The sequence below is a fragment of the Nilaparvata lugens genome, chromosome 2 (assembly GCF_014356525.2).
Source record: "Nilaparvata lugens isolate BPH chromosome 2, ASM1435652v1, whole genome shotgun sequence".
NCBI lineage: Eukaryota > Metazoa > Arthropoda > Insecta > Hemiptera > Delphacidae > Nilaparvata > Nilaparvata lugens.
The window spans coordinates 4,318,829-4,334,119 of record NC_052505.1 but is presented as its reverse complement, the minus strand read 5'-3'; the positions used below and the strand labels follow the sequence as shown (position 1 = coordinate 4,334,119).

Here is a 15,291-nt window from a genome sequence, read left to right as displayed (position 1 = left end):
CTTGAGATAACAGTAAAAGTTGCGACATAAACACCCTATACCATGGGATATCTACTTACGCTATTGTTTCTCTATGGTATAACATTGCTATTAGAGAGGCTACTCGGCGGCGGGATCAACTATTTCATCCTGCTGTAGTTCACCGGCCCCGTCTGTCACTGCCTTAGCTTTCCTAAGAACAAAACAAAAAGAAAAATCTTCAAAAACTGTATTTTCAAATCAATACTACATAAAAAATCGATTACTGTATTCCTTTGAATGTGCATGATTTGCATAAACTCACATGTTCTACTTAATTGAAGGTCCTTTCCATACTACATCATATTTACCCTAGGAAGGTTATTAGCCATTAATCAAGCTCTCCTATAACTTGGGAAGTCCGTCCTATAGGATTTTGAAATAATCAATGTTAACCCTTTGGAGTGAATATTTTTGAACATGAATAAACAAACCATTGTCAGCTGTACATTAGCCCCGGTTTTCACTAGCACACTGGAAATTGTTTCCACTGTGATTATTCCACATAATTTGCACTGGTTATGTTGAAAAAAAATCATTTCATCATATGAAGTCATGCGGTAAAAAGATGTACACCAATATAACTCATTGCTTCTAGTTGGAGTGTAGATATGTTCTAGTGGACTGCATATAATATGTTTTTGAAAAATTGATTGATTCAATTTTTCAAAGACATATATGAGTCTACTCTAACTAGCAGCAATTGGTTATATATTGGTGCGCATCTGCTTACTACACGACTTCTTAATTAAGATGAAACGATTTTTTCTGAAGGCGTTCACTGATGATTCAAATGCGTCTGGGGTGGAGCTTTGAGGTAAGAGAGTAATGGTAATGCTAGAAAGTTTCTAGTTTGTCCTAACAGATTTCACATTTGCTGTATCTTCTTGGCAAGTGGGGAAAAGAATTGAGCTCTTAGTGAGAACAATAAGTATTGCATCACTACAACTTAGTTTGTTACTACAGCACTTGTAATTAGTTACCAATCAGAGTAGTCATAATCCTAGTCCTAGACACGTGAACTCAGAAATGATCGAATACTTTAAAAGTATAAAATCAAGTACAGAAATATAAATTCTTACATTTTGTCCAATTTTGTTTGCGATTGCGCCAACCACGATGCAGCCGTGAGGTTGATTCTTTTGATGTCTGCATCAACCCAACATCTTTTTACGGCAGCTGGAACATAATGAAATAAGTCTTTATAAATCACGGGAATATCATAATGTTCATTCATCCACAGAAAATATTTCAGTTATCAGACGTTAAGCCATTACTGATGCATTTTAGCGCGTTTCTGAAGTCAAATAACTATTTAAAGCATTAAATTTCAATTACCGTATGTGTGTTTCAATATTTTTGTCTGAGGCCGCAACAATATCACAGGTCTCTGTAAGAAAGTTGAGGTTCCTTACCTTCACCAGAATTGAATTAAATTCATCAAATTGGGCCATAATGACTATGTGACATAACTATAAAGGCCAATAAGTAAGATTTTTTCAAAGTAACATAATAGTTCAAAATATCATGTGCTTTTGTTGAATTTCATGTATTATTAGATCAAAAGGGCTGTGAGGGTTTGAGTTGACTAAATAAAAATAGCAAAGTTACCATCCCATACAACGGAAGAAGTTGAATAATATAAGTTTAGTTGACTAAGAACCAATAAATTCAAAATTTCAAGCAATGTACACAAAACTGCAAGATGAAAACTACACTGATAAGACCTTACCAATCATAAATTTAGAAATATTGAGGTCCTTGAAGGGTCTTTTTTCTAGTTTCTGGTCCTTCCTTTGGACCCTCTTCCACGAGAAATTCACTGCCACTACAATGTTGACAAGCTTCGCCATGATGCTAGTTACGGTCCTGCTCTCGGTGGTTTTATCAGCAGATGATGCTGCATAGGAAACCTTTAAACAAAATGAGACAGTTGTGTCAATTCATAATTTATAAAAGAACATAGAAAACTATAAAGATCAACTTGATTTGTGAGGCATGGACATTCAGTCGAAATTATTTTTCCTGTAGAAGAATCTTTATAAAGCAGTTCAGTCACGAAGATTTATGACAAATATCGGGGACCGAACTTCGGTCTGGAGTATAAAAGCATAAAAAATGTATTACGAAAGGAGAAATTATAATAAAATTCATAGAGAAATGTTCTATCTAATCACAGTAAATTGAGATTAATTCCCAGAGGAATGCAAAAATTTCCCTCACAACGGCCCAGTTGCACAAAAGCCGGTTAAATTTTAATCCTGATTAGCTTTAAGTGAACCAAATCAGAGAACTATTTTAGCATATTTTTTGGAATATCAGTACTTTCCTGTTAGAAAAGTCTACACATTTAGAGATATTGATAAACGATATCGAACTTTAAAAGGAAGGTGGGACACACGTTAGGCCTGGGATGGGTTGTTAAGAATGGCTTATGGAATCGATATCTCTAAATGAGTAGACGTGACATCTAACAAGAAAGTATCGGAATATCTCAAAAACTTCTGAAGTTACAAACTTCTAATTGATCTCATTGGATTTCTTGACAAATTTTACATAAGATTTGACTATTTTTATACGCAAATCAATGCAGAGAAATTACATTGAAAAATAGTTGACAAAATTGCAACTTTCAATGTTCATAACTTATTAACTAAAAGTGACTGCCGCAAAATTTTTGTGGTTTTATCAGAATAACATGCTGAATCGATTGCAACTAGAATTTTGACGCCAACTAACTGGGAAGGTAAAGTAAAAGTTAGCCTCAATGGCTCGGCAAATAGCCGAGAATAGCGAAGGGTTAGGTACTTGTATTTAGCCACAAGGTAATCTTAATTTGAATTTAGATTCTGGTTAGGCATAACTTATGTCTAATATAAATAAGGCCTACCTATATTTTAATGTATTTCCATTGTTTTACTAGGTGATAATGATCTACTTCATAAGTTAATTTTATCCTACTTGATAACTATGGTCTTATCCTAACCTAAAACAAAAAGTGGGACAACCCTACTTTCTAAACAAATTAATTTCAATAGTAAAATGTTATTACAGTGGCCTAAAATATTATACAAAAAAGTAACAAAACAGGAACTTACCTTGAACAATCGAGAATGGGTTAATTTATCTGTACGTGTAAAATTCCACCTTTCGATCTTTCGATAGCAATATGGTTAAAGTGAATGGGTGTGATCTACTGTGATGACTGCCATACCATAGTGCCATGCGACTGGTGAGGTAGTAAGAAGTGATCTGTTGGTTTGGCGGGATGGGTATCGATTATTCGGAATAATCGATGTTTTGATGAAATAATCGATTATTCCATAACGATTAATCAATGAGTGGGATTTCTCTGAGTATTCAATTTCACAGGATTTACAGACATAAATAATATGTCACTGATATTATTGTTTCAATTATATTCCAATATATCTCAGTTATTTTTATGAAAATTTTGCTTTATTATGCGTTTTTCTATTGTTTTTGGCCTGTTTTTTTCTACTTTCAAAGGCTGAATTAATCGATGCTTGTTCAATCGATGTTTTCAGTACCGATTAGTCGGTATGAAACATGAACAATAGTCATCCAATCGTGTTGTAAGGCGGGCAATTTTATCCAATCCAGTTTCTTAGCGCCAAAGACCTCAGCATAGCGCTGCGTTTGAAAAGTTTTCAAGTCCCTTATGGGAGGTTTTCCAGATTAGGAGGGAGAATAATCTTAGAAGGGGACATAGTAAAATTATACAAAAAAATCATGAAAGTTTCTCTTCATAGTATTAAGATGCACCTGAACTTTCAAATCAATCTGTCCAAAATTAACAAAATTATAAGCATTTTTCAAATAAATTTTTCAAGTGAAGAATTAAAATCTTTTCTAAATTACAATTTTTGACAACGGGAATGTGTATAAAATTGACTTTTAAACACTTTTTGTTCAGTAACATTTTTCCGTCAGACGCACGGTTAACGAGTATTAACGTTGTTTAAAAGAGAATTGTTACGTTCAGATTCAAACTGACTCAAATATCCTGTAGTTCTAGTGTATTGTATATGAACTTCGTGAAGCCATCACAACACGTTTCAAAAGCTTGTATCTCGACAACCGTTGATCGTAGACCTACGTATAGCCATAGTTTCTGAATGTAGACAAAATTTCGAACAACTTGAAACTGGCCGTTCTGCCCCCGGACGGACCGTTAACGAGATAATAACGTTTGAAAGTGAACTTACGAAATTCTCCCTAACTCACTATTCAGTTGGGATATAAGGATTTTAATCAGTAATTGTATTGTAAAATTGAATTTAGAAACTTTTTTGTCTCTTGACAAAATCGCGTCAGATGCATGTTTAACGAGATAATAGCGTTTTACGCTGATAGGTCAAAATTTCGAGTTGATTGAAAACGAACTTTTTTCGAAAAATCACTTTATGATCACAGAACAGGATATAAAATTAATTCTAAGCACTTTTTGTTAAGTAACATTTTCACGTCAGACGGACCGTTTACGAGATATTTAGCGTTTCGCGCTGAATCTAGGACTTTGAAGAATTTTCAAGTCGGAATTTTTTCCTCGAAAAATCACTTTATGATCACTGGAACGAATGTAGAACTAAATTCTAAGCACTTTTTTGTCAATAACATTTTTACGTCAGACGCACCGTTTACGAGATATTTAGCGTTTCGCGCTGATTCCAGGACTTTGAAGAATTTTCAAGTCGGAATGTTTTCTCTCGAAAAATCACTTTATGATCACAGAACAGGATATAAAATTAATTCTAAGCACTTTTTGTTAAGTAACATTTTCACGTCAGACGGACCGTTTACGAGATATTTAGCGTTTCGCGCTGAATCTAGGACTTTGAAGAATTTTCAAGTCGGAATTTTTTCTCTCGAAAAATCACTTTATGATCACTGGAACGGATGTAGAACTAAATTCTAAGCACTTTTTTCTCGGTAACATTTTCACGTCAGACGCACCGTTTACGAGATATTTAGCGTTTCGCGCTGATTCCAGGAATTGATCTCAGGATCGAGAGTCCGGAATTGAACGCAGAGTCCGGATGTCGGATTAAAAACCTTAAAGGCCTATATTCTTGTCCTGACAATAACGAATACAACAAAAAAAATCATCAAATTCGGTGCATGCGTTAAAAAGTTATTGAATAGTATAGTATAGATTGATGATTTAGTATTGTATAGTTTGAAGATTGATTTTTATATAATATAGGCCTAGATAATCGTATGTTTTTATGAAATTATTTGATTTGTTTATCTTTTATCGATAAATACTTATATTATTAATAAATAATTCATACTAAATATAATTAAGTTAGTATGAAATATCATGTATTGAATATAAAGAGAAAAGTAGAGAAAATAAAATGGTATATAATTATATTGAATATTTAATACTATTATTATTTTATAAATACTTATTATTAAATAATAATTATTCTTGTCAATTATTAGTTATTTATAATTTATTATTTGATTTGTTTATTTATATTATTTTTAATAATTTATTTTTGGTCTAAAAATAATGAGAAAATATTTTCTCAATATCTGATAAATATTTACCAATATTTATGGGATAATGTTGTCACAATATTATATCAATGCTTCAATAATATTTTCAGAATATTGTTGAACAATATTTCACATGATATATTTAACAATATTTCGAAAATATTGAAACAATATTGCTACAACTTTACCATAAAAATATTTTCTACAATGTTTATAAATGTTGTGCCAATATTGGGACAATATTTTTTTGCTACTTGGGATAAAAAAGAAATACTAAATCTAAAAAATCAATGTAGTCTAATGTCGGAGGAAATAAAGAAACTAAAATCTAAATTTGATAATACTAAATGTATGATAGAACCTCCGTCCAAATGCAAAAAAATAGAATCTAACCTAAATGATGGGAAATGCTCTGAAAATGGTCGAAATAAAACGTACAGTGAGGTTTTGAAGACAGCAACCAAAAATATAGCTGAGGGAAATAAAGATAGGAAAGGGAGAGTTCTGCTACTGACGTCCAGTCATGGACGTGATTGCAGTGATCTCCTTGATAAAAGATTGAAAAATAAATTTGATGTCCAATGTTTTTTCAAGCCAAGTGCATCAATTAATGCAGTTGTAGAGTCAGCTAGGGAACAAACTAAAGACTTTGATGAAAATGACTATCTAATTGTACTGGGTGGCTCAAATAATATAAATGAACCTAACTTGAATCATCTTCCTCAAGTAACAGAAAAAATCAAGGAAATTGTGCCACTCAGCAAAAAAACAAACGTAATAATAAGTACTATTCCTAATAGGTTTGATAGGCCAGAGTTAAATGAAGCAATCAATTCGACAAACAAATCAATCCATAATACAATCAACAGCCTAAAAAATAAGAATTCTAAACAACTGGGGATTTGTTTTCTAAATGAAAGGCTGAAAAGACATAACTTCACTAATCATGGGTTGCATCTAAATCGATCTGGCAAAGTAATATTTTGTAATAGATTGGCAGAGCTGATTGAAAGCCGTTTGCAATCCTCTGGTTTAAAAACAGTCAAAAAAACAAATAACGATTTTTTAGTAAATTGGCTCAAAACAGGGAAAGGGAAATAGCTACAAATGCTAGAGATAGAGTAGCACAAGATGGTAAGGTTTTTAGTATTTATCATCAAAATATTCAGTATCTTCGCAACAAAATTGACAGATTAGAAGTATTTCTTAAACAGGAGGATCCTGACATTGTTATTTTCACAGAGCATGGCTTAAAAATGAAGGAAATAAATCAAGTTAGGATTCCAGGCTATTCACTGAGATCAGAATTTTGTAGAATAGCTCATAGAAGTGGTGGTGTATGTATATTCACTAGCAATGCTAAACATACCCAAACTTATGAACTGGATTTTGTTAAGAGATTTTCTGTTGAAATGGATCTAGAGGTGACGGGACTAAGGTTAAAAATTGATGATCGATTTGAGGTAGTAGTGTTAGGTATCTATAGGTCACCAAATGGAGACTGGCAAAAATTTTGTGAGCTGCTCCATACACTTTTGGAAATTACAACCGCTCGTTTCACAAATGTTATAGTAGTAGGAGATTTCAATACCGATTTTGCCAGGCAGGATAAAATGACAGAGGACATTAGAGATATTATTAATATGAATAATTTAGAAATTAAGGTCCACGAATATACAAGAGTAACTCGAACTTCACAGACAATTATTGATAATATCCTCACAAATATAGAAGGTTGTAATGTCAGGTTAGGTAGCTCAGATCTATCAGATCATAACTATCAAATTTTAGATGTTAAGTTGCAGGGCCAGAATCCAAGCAGAAAAAAAACTTTTGTGAAAGAAATTCAGCAATATGAGCTAGGAAATATAAATTGTTTGAAGCAGGAACTGCTTCAAGAAAATTGGAGTAGTGTTTATAACAGTTGTAACCTAAATTACAAATATAAGCAATTCATTGATACTCTAAGATTTCACATTAGTGTATGCTGTCCAATAAAAAAAGTCAAAGTAAAAAGTAAATTGGACAAAGTAGATGAATGGATAACTGAAGATATTCTTACTCAAAGAAATATTGTTAGGGAAGCCTATGAGGAATTTAAATTAGTGAGGGATGTTCCGAGTGAAGTCAAATACAAATGTCTAAAGAAAAACTATGCAAAAGAAGTGAGGAAAGCTAAGTGTAAGAAAACAGCTGAAATATTAACAACTAGTACCAATTTTAACTCTGCTGTTTGGGAGGTAATTAATAGAAATAGGAGAGCAGCTCAAAAAGATACAGTTACTAATGTCCCTAGGATAATCGATGAACATGGAAATTATATGGATGATAGTATAGACATTTGTAACTTTTTCAATAAGTATTATCAGCAGGTTGCATATAATCTCCAAAAGTCACTGAACACTAATACTTGTAATACAACCCACACAGCACAAAAAGTTTAAAAAACGTTTAATAAATGTTTAAAATGTATAAATCCGATAAACGTTATGAAAACAACGTTTAATAAACGTTAGAAAAGTTTACCAAAATAAATGTTTACTCTATAAACGTTTAATAAACGTCTAGAATGTATAATGCTGATAAACGTTATGAAAACAACGTTTGATAAACGTTAGAAATGTTTACTAAAATAAACGTTAGAAAGGTTGGTACAGTATGGAATTTTTACAGTACCTACCCAGTCAACAAACTAAGTGAAAATGTTAAAAGTGAAAATCGAACATTTTTTTCAGAAGGTGTCTCCTCCCCCCCTCACCGGTGTAACTTAATCCCTAAAAATGTCTCAATTCAGGCTTTCTGACCAACAATTCTTAAGTGGAATTGAATTTTAACCCCTTTCTATCTTCTTCAAAAATCGTCTCCAACACACTATCGAGATAAAAATAATGTTTTGCACCAATTAAGATGACTGAATTTTTTTTTATTTTTCCAAAAATGTCTCACTTCAGGCTTTTTGTTGATCAATTCGGGTGCAGAATTGCAATTCAAACACTTTTGGTCTTTTGCAAAAATCGTCTACAACGCACTGTTAACGATATAATTGACTGTTAGCGATAATCCAGAGGGACTTAGAATAAATTTGCCAGATGTTTAAGTTTCCCAAAAAAGTCAAAAAAATTGTATTTCTGATCAATAACTTGGATGCAGAATTGAATTTCAAACACTTTTTGTCTCTTGTGAAAATCGTCTCTGTTGATGATATAATAGACCTTTTGCGCTAATTTTAATCCAGATATAGTGACTTTGAAATAAATTTGACTAATTTTCAAGTTTCCCAAAAATGTTCAAAAAACAGTCTTTTATGACTAATTCGGCTGTAGAAGTGAATTTCCAGCATTTTTTCTGTATGCAAAAATCCCGTCAAACGTGCCGTTGACGGGCTACTGACGTTTAAAATTTTGAAATTATGCTAATTGATGATGGAAAATTCTGAAAAAAATCATGTACGTTTCTGTTTATATTATCAACATTGTCCTAAAATCTCAAATGATTCTATCCAAAATTGAATAAGTTATATCATTTTTTCCAATTGGATTTTTGTTTATGCTCGAAATCATGCCATTTATAAAATAACACACCAAGACTTTGAAATCATTTTCAGGTTTTCAATTCGAAATATGATAACCACTTTTATTATATTGATTCCAACAATTTAAAGTGTCAATCCCACCCACTCATGTGGCTTCACTTAAATTATGCTTAATATTATGTAAATTATTCTAAAAACACGGAATCTATGAATTAACTTATTCTGCAATATTCAAACATCGCGCAAAATTGTATTCAAGCATGCGCAATGAAACAACTCAACTCGAAGAAAATAACCTCCATTTATAGCTGTGTTTTATAGATGTGTTGTGTTTGTGTTCATCTTGTAATTTTTGTGATCTCTATCCGTTGAATGATTGAAAGGTAAGTTACACATTTACAAATTATTTATTTTATTATGTATAAGATATACTTGATTTTTACTCATATAGCCTACACTTCAGATTGTTACCTTTATAGTTTTCTGTGAATGTGTTAGGATTAGGCTAACCTATGCTGAAAACGTTTCCTCGTGGTATAGTCTCTATTATTATTATTATTTGTAAAGTTCAAAAAATAAACCATATTATATTAGGTACCATCTTTCATATCATCTTATTTAATATATTGAAAACATGAAGAACTTAATATATAACCTATAAACTTGAGTGTTGATAGGAAAAAATGACATTGGGTAATACGGCGAGGCAGAACATCCAAAATGATCTCTCTGCCAATGAAAGCCATCTATAAATAAATAAATAAATTTAATAAGCCTATATTTCAATCTCAAAAATAGACTATGCTTTGATTAGTAGTCATCAACTACAAATTTTCAAGCTAAACTTTACTAAACTAGCCTAACTTGGGCTAAGTTACCAACAACCTGCCTAGTTGGTTGCTTCAAATTGTTTGTTTTTAAAGTGGGCACATATGTTACTGTATTCTTATTTAATTTCTGACAAGAAAATTCTGAAATTATAACGCAGTACACACTTTTATTGCTCATTAAAAAACAATAACTAAAACCCATCTTGAGCTACTTACATCACTGAGTTTAGTAATTCAAAGATCTGTGAATTCTTGATTTATAGACTAGGTTAGGTAGCTATTGCTAAAAAATAATAAGAATAATTCCATTTTTGAAAGAATAAGACTTTGATATTGTCAATACCACTTTTATTTATTTTATTTTGACAATATCAAAGTCTTATTCTTTCAATTATGGAAAAATACCACAACATCTCATACCATACAATCAAATCATTAAATTCCATTTTTGATCATTTAAAAATGAATTTATTCTTAGCTGCGTTTACACCAAAGTTATTAACAAAATGTTAAACACTTAATCCTTACAGATTCTATTAGATTGAACATAACTTATCATACCCATGATGAACATGTACGTTTGTCAAGTTCCATTCAATCTAATAGAATCTATAAGGATTGAGTTATTAACATTTTGTTAATAACTTTGGTGTAATCCCAGCTTAAGTAATTAAAAAATCTTCAAAAAATAATTTGCTATCAAATGTTTCTGTATCAAATCTTTATGGATGTCAAGTTATCAAAATTATTTGGTTTAAACCTCTTGCTTTGGTAGTTTAAACTTTCCTAGAGTTTAAACTCGAGACAGTTCAAACTGATACTGTGAAAACAAAAATTTTGTTTAAACTAAAAAAAAGGTTTGAACTTTAGCTTAAACTTATACTACATGGCAGTTTTCAATTTTAAAATTATTGTTTTTCACAGTGGGTTATGAATTTTTGTTTCCAGGTGCAGTGTGGAACATCAAGTCTACTTCCAGTGCCCCAAATGAAGAAATCCAGTAAATAATCCGAAATTGGTTTTGATTCTCCAAAGACCGTGATGGAGGTCAAGAAAAACGGAGAAATGATCCAGCACCCAATCACATGTAACTAGGCCAAGTGCCAATAAGTAAATTTTTAGTGAATCTCAAACATCCATAATCTCTTTTGTAATGATTTTACAATATACAGACTTTTCATGCATTTAATATTCGCTTTCTTCATTTCACACTACAGAAAGACTGTATAATAACATTATGGCCATTTGTTCTCTCAGCATTTTGATTGTTGGCTAACTTTTTCAAATCCACCATACTTTTGCCATAATTTAGCCTTCTCAAACAAATGGCCACATTGTGGTTATAGTATCTTTATTCTATACTACATAAGCCTCTCTGTTACATTTAGTTCATGTTCTATACAGCTAGTGCTTGTACTAAAACAAAACCAATTTTTACTTTCCTTGCCCTATTACCATAGGTAAGGAAGTATTGCTTTCCAAAAAAGTTAAGGTACCCCAATTTATGAATTTCTATACGTTTCAAGGTTCCCTGAGTCCAAAAAAGTGGTTTTGGGTATTGGTCTGTGTGTATGAGTGTTTGTGTTCACGATATCTCATCTCCCAATTAACGGAATGACTTGAAATTTGGAACTTAAGGTCTTTACAAAATAATGATCCGACACGAACTATTTCTATCAAATGTAATTCAAGATGGCGACTAAAATGGCGAAAATGTTGTCAAAAACAGGGTTTTTGCGATTTTATCGTAAACGTCTCCAACAATTTTAATCCAATTTATACCTAAAATAGACATTGTTAAGCTCTATCAACTGCCACAAGTCCCGTATCTGTGAAAATTTCAGGAGTTCCGTCTCATCTATGCAAAGTTTGATTTCAGATTCTCAATTATCAGGCTTCAGATACAATTATTTAAACAAAAATTTTCAAGTGGAAAAGATTGAGCATAAGAATCTACAATTAATGTTCAGTAACATTTTCACATAACATTGAAAATAAGCTCGAAATTCGAGAAAATTTGATTATTCAATTGCAAACTGTTGGCAACTGTTGATTCTATATTTATCATTCACTATGAAGAGATAGCAGACATCTTGTGTCTCCAGCGTCATTGTCCTGTCGCCCAGCTGGCTCAGATCTTTGAACAGTAGACTTGAGATGCGCGTGAACACTACCGTCTGGTGATCATTTTCCATAACGGCAAGGAAAGTTGTGTGAGTGCGCCACTCCAGATTTTTTGAAATGTCAATACTGTAACTATTGCAATTTTTATAGGTATTACAGTCAACATTTTTGTTTGAATGTATACATAACTTGTATATTCAGTTCTTAAAATTAAAAAGTGGTTAGATGTAGTGTAATAAGCAGTTTATAAAAGTGTTTTGCTGTAACATGGTAATGACAAAATATTGATTTTGTATTTCATCATTCAATATAATATATAATAGTTTTAAGTTCTGTTTCTAAAGCTGCGTTTACAGCAAAGCTATTAACAAAATGTTAATAACTTAATCCTTAGAGATTCTATTAGATTGAACATAACTTATATACACATGATGAACATATGTGTTTGTCAAGTTTCGTTCAATCTAATAGAATCTATATGGATTAAGCTATTAACATTTTTTTAATAACTTTGGTGTAAACGCGGCTTTACTGACATAAAATGTTTTTGAGCTTTTAGCTACACAATGGCAGAGTATATTAAATTACCATGGTAATTTAGTTGTAACCATCTCAGTTTTTTAAACAACTTTCATTATAATAATTTTTGTGGATCAAAAGTAATATGGTTTTTATTGCGTGTTTTTAATGTCACCTTACCAATGTACCGCATTTCACGGTAATATTTCTGTTACATAAAATCATATGTAAATAAATGGAAATATGATTTCGTATTTTCATCTCTTTCCAAATGATTTTAGAAATATTACCATGTAATTGATAAGGTACCGGTTAACGTCTATTTATAGTTGAAAATAATGGTTGTCACGTGCTTTCAACGTCTGTTGATAGTTGAAAATAATGCTTACTAAGATGTTTTTTCAACTATTATTCAACGTTGAAAATAATGTGGAAACGGCGGACATTTTTTCGTGTTTTCAACGTTGAATTTCAATGTCTTTTCAACGTTAAGGTATTACGTGTTTCTAACGTTATTTCAACGTTTCTGTGCTACCTGGGAAAGAATCGAATGCTTAACTAATGGTTATTATTATTATTACTAATGGTTGATTATAATGTTTATAAAAACGTTGATATAATGTTTATCAAAACGTTGATATAATGTTTATCAAAACGTTGATATAATGTTTATCAAAACGTTGATATAATGTTTATCAAAACGTTGATATAATGTTTATCAAAACGTTGATATAATGTTTATCAAAACGTTGATATAAAGTTTATTGAAAGTTGACTATAATGTTTATCAAAACGTTGATATAACGTTTATCGAAATGTTGAATACAACGTTTAAATAAATGTTTATTAAACGTAAAGGTCAGTACCAAACTAAAGGTTGAATAAACGTTTAGAAAACGTTATGGCCAACAACATACGACGTTGTCTAAACGTTTCAAATGTTTAAGAGGTAACGTTTATTAAACGTTTTTTAAACATCAGTGTGCTGTGTGGGAAACTATATTAAATGCTGAGCCAATTGAAAAGGTATTTAAATTTCATCCATTATCAAGAGATGAGTTGTCAAGAATAATAAAAAATTTGAATAACAAAAAAACAGTAGGATTGGATGGGGTCTCAAGCAAAATTTTAAAAGAATGTGAAAATGAATTACTGGACCCTTTATTGCATCTCCTTAATACTTCACTAGAGCAGGGTATTTTCCCTGATGATCTGAAACAAGGAAAAATTTTGCCAATTTTCAAGAGCGGTGATTCTGAAAGAGTTGAAAATTATAGACCCATTAGTATTCTAAATGTAATAAGTAAAATTTTTGAAAGAGTAGTTTTAAATAGGCTATTGATGCACCTGGAAGAAATTAATTTCATATGTGATGAACAGCATGGGTTCCAGAAAGGGAAATCTACTAAGACGGCAATAGTATCCCTTGTTGAAAGACTAATAGATATAATAGATTCAGGTGAGAAGGCAGCCGCAATATTTCTTGATTTATCCAAAGCTTTTGATTGTGTGAACCATAGAATATTATTGGAAATACTAAAAACTGTAGGTGTGAATGGTATAGAACTAAAATGGTTTGAATCATATCTCATAGGTAGAAACCAGTGTGTTGAGCTTACCAAGGTGGATGGGAATGAAATAGTAAAAATTAAATCTCAAAAACTGGAGGTCCAGGCTGGAGTACCTCAAGGCTCAATTCTGGGTCCCTTACTGTTTCTGTTGTATGTGAACCAATTACCAAAAGAGTTAAAAGATCACAGAGCTCTGTTGTTTGCTGATGACACATCGCTTATCTTTAACAATTATTTATTAGATAGTCTATGGAGTACAGTCAATTGTCCAATTCTTGAAGCAAAGGCAATTAACAATAAATAGTAAGAAATGTCAATTCCTACAATTCAAAAGTAAATATAATTCAGTAGAGGATAGAGAAATAAATGTGTTTGTAGAGGAAAATGAATTAGACCAAGAAGAGAAAGTAGCATTCTTGGGAATTTTATTGGACAGGAAATTAACATGGCATCCTTACATTGAGAGGATATGTAATAAGATATCATCTGGGGTATTTGTCCTGCGGCAGCTTGCTAGGCTGAATGATAAAAAACTACTGTTAACTGCTTACCATGGACTTATACTATCTCATATTAGGTATGCTATTTTAGTATGGGGTAATTCATCTCAACAAAATATGGACAGGGTGTTTAAGATTCAAAAGAAGGCACTCAGATGTATAGAGAAAGTGAATAGGTTAGACTCTTGTAGGCCTTTATTTAAAAAGCTTGGTCTATTAACTGTGCCATCTTTGTATGTATATGAAGTTGTAATGCATGTGAAAACGAGTGGTGTGATCCAGAATTCAGATGTTCATGAGTATAATACGCGAAACAGAGCAGATTATCATATAATGGGTCACAATAGTAGGTTATTTGAACAAAAACCAGATTATATTGGTAGGAAATTTTATAACAAGCTACCTCAAATCTTGAAAAGTAATGATGATTTGAAGATTTTCAAAAAACAAATTAAAAAATATTTAGTTGATAGAGCTTTTTATAGTGTACAAGAATTCCTTTCAAACCTAAACTAGGTTGAACTACTTAGTGTTAGAATTATTATGTAATAACATGACTTGTCTTATACTCCATGACTGGAGTCTTTAGGACGTAATCTTAAAAAAAAAAAAAAAAAAAAAAAAAACTCTATAATAGTACTGTATTTATTTATTCTATGGTGAAGCAAAAC

General features: G+C 31.5%; 1 protein-coding gene and 1 long non-coding RNA gene across 4 annotated transcripts in view; both read left to right on the top strand.

The window, feature by feature from the left end:
• The window catches only part of LOC111055228 (N-acetylneuraminate lyase B), a 50,148-nt gene that overhangs the window by 19,286 nt on the left and 15,571 nt on the right, over positions 1-15,291 (top strand). The gene's annotated exons all lie outside the window — the stretch shown is intronic.
• LOC120349762 lies at positions 9,363-11,095 on the top strand. Its single transcript, XR_005570398.1, has 2 exons — positions 9,363-9,459; positions 10,855-11,095. It is a non-coding gene; the product is annotated as an uncharacterized LOC120349762 (long non-coding RNA).